The 2824-nt window shown below is 41.4% G+C and overlaps 1 pseudogene; it reads left to right on the forward strand.

The window, feature by feature from the left end:
* Positions 1-1411: 1411 nt before the first annotated feature.
* Positions 1412-2464, forward strand: LOC120978159 (annotated as a pseudogene).
* The last annotated feature ends 360 nt before the right edge of the window (positions 2465-2824 follow it).

Below are 2824 nucleotides of genomic sequence, written 5' to 3' on the forward strand. Positions count from 1 at the left end.
TTTTTTTCACAAAAGGCAATCCCTGATATGAGACGCAACAGGGAATAAACTGATGAGAATAGTACTACAGAAAATACCACTCATATCGGGTGTGAGATTAAATTGCACGGCGCAGACGCAGTGACCGTGGCATGGATTCAAACAAAGGGGAGGGAGCCAGCGTTTTTTTAACCATCTCCCGGTTCGAAAAATCTATTTAATAAATGGACCCCAGATTGGGGACGTAACAGGGATTAAACTGATGAGAAGAGAGAACTACAGAAAATTACACTCATATCGGGTGTGAGAGTAAATTGCAGGGCGCAGACGCGGTGACCGTGGCGTGGATTCAAACAAAGGGGAGGGAGCTAGCGTTTTTTTAACCATCTCCCCGTTCAAAAAATCTATTTAATAAATGGACCCCAGATTGGGGACGTAACAGGGATTAAACTGATGAGAAGAGAGAACTACAGAAAATACCACTCATATCGGGTGTGAGAGTAAATTGCATGGTGCAGACGCAGTGACCGTGGATTCTAACAAAGAGGAGGGAGCCAGCGTTTTTTTAACCATCTCCCCGTTTGAAAAATCTATTCAATTCACCTTTTGGGGACCCTTGGTGTTGTACGTTGCTGGGTGGAGGAAGAAACCTTCAATGACATCAACGGGACATGGCTAGCTTGGTATCCAACCTTGTGCAAATGGGGAGTTTGCGGTTGGGCAAATGGACTGTTTGCAGTTGTTTGCGGTGCATTAAAAGGGTTGTTTGGTCTGTCAATGTCTGTGAATCGGGCATAACCCTTACACTACCTGATCGATACAACATCATACCTGATCGTATACACACACTGGATGTTTTAAACCACGTTGTTCAAAAAAAATTTGGATTGTTAGGTGATTTATGCCCTTTATGGATTAAAACCCAACTCTGCGTCAACTATGTAATTTTCCATGGGAGTTTTGCCATGGATCCCCCTCCGGCACAACTTTTCCTTCACTACTGTGGCTAGAAAGAGTCCCTGTGGGTTTTAAAATTCGCCTGCCTATTGAAGTCTATGTCGGTTCGCCCGTTCGCGAACATTTGAAGAAATTCGCGTTCGTCGTTCGCGAACGGAAAATTTAATGTTTGCGACATCTTTATATAGCAACAGAATCCACCGAAAACTGGCAATGCTGATAGATGTAAGAGAGTATATTTGCCAGATCGGACTACTTGCAGGGATTATTTGTAGTCTGCTATCATGGAGACACACAGCTCTGCATAAAACAGCATGATATTTAAAAAGTTGCTTAAAGGGGTTTGGCTCTTTTCACATATTTATAGCATATAACTAGGATATACTATCAATGTCATATAGGTGTGAGTCCCAACTCTGTGACCTGTTCTAATCTCCAGAATGTGGCACCCACAGTAAATAGAGAGCACCTATGCATGCATGGTCAGCTTCCGTTCTTATCCTTTGTATGGAAACGTGCAAGCATCATCTCAGGGGTGTCAACAAATCTTCAAAAGTTCATTTGTCAAGGTAAAGAGAACCAAAATGAGACTCCCCCCCCCCCCCTTCCCAAAAAGAAACACGTGGAGGACATTATTGTTCTCATTTGGAAGTGGCCCTGGGAATATCAATCTCCCTTAGATAAGTGTTATGAATATGGTATATTTGGATGCAAGTTGACAGTAGATAGAAGTCTATATGATGTTGCCGATGCTGTTCTCATTGATCATGCAGATATTATGTATGACAAAAACTCTTTGCCCTAAGAGCCAAAACCAAATTTTTAGCGTTGGATCTGGTACAATATGGAGTCACCATGGATTAACCAGAACTTAAAAATGTTAGATAACCTATTCAACATGACCATGACCTTCTGGCACCATCCAGATATACATTGTAGATATGGTCAGATGGAGCCATTAAAAAAGAAAGGGCAAAACTTTACCATTCCAAATAAATCCAAGCTGGTCTCTTGGGTCATCAGTAAGTGATACCCTGGTGCCTCCCGCATTGCATATTATGAGGAGCTAAAGAATCACATACCTATTGATGTATGTGGAGCAAAACATAAGAAACTGAGGTGGGATGATTTTTATGCCACCATATCTCAATACAAGTTCTACCTGGCCTTTGAGAATTCAGTCTACAAGGATTATATCACTGAGAAACTGGGGTCCAATGCTTTTGGATCATGGGCGGTTTCAGTTGTGTTGGGAACATCTCGGAAGAACTATGAACGTTTTGTCCCTGGAGATGCCTTCATTCATGTAGATGATTTCCCAAGTCCTAAGGAATTGGCAGCCTATCTTCTAGAGCTGGACAAGGACGATGAGAAGTACAGGAAGCTTTTCAACTGGAGATTTCAATATCGTGTTGCTAATAGAAGTGGACCGTCATATGGCTACTACAAAATATGTGAAATCATCAGAGGAAGTTCGGTTTATCAGGTCATTTATTGTGTAGAAAAGTGGTTTCTGGAAGATGTGTAATTTTTGATCTGGAAGGTTGATGGCAGATACCTCTATTAAATCGCATGCGGTCTCTAACAACGGAGGTACACTCCCACAAAATATGAAACTACACAACAAATGGAGTGCTGCCACAATATTTGCCAATAAAAGATCAAATTTTATTCATATAGCAATTAAAATAATGTCATACACATCATGAGTATAAATACGTGGGGACAACACAGTCATACATAACCCTGTCAACACACCCGTATGGAAACTGCTGAATAGTATACCCCCATATGGTCAGTAATCATGGAAGAATTTCCTAGTGAATGATCTGAGATGGGGATATGCAGTATGAAAACCTATCTAAGATGAAGGCATGCCTCCCTTACA

Source organism: Bufo bufo, chromosome 8 (assembly GCF_905171765.1).
Source record: "Bufo bufo chromosome 8, aBufBuf1.1, whole genome shotgun sequence".
Classification (NCBI taxonomy): Eukaryota; Metazoa; Chordata; class Amphibia; order Anura; family Bufonidae; genus Bufo; species Bufo bufo.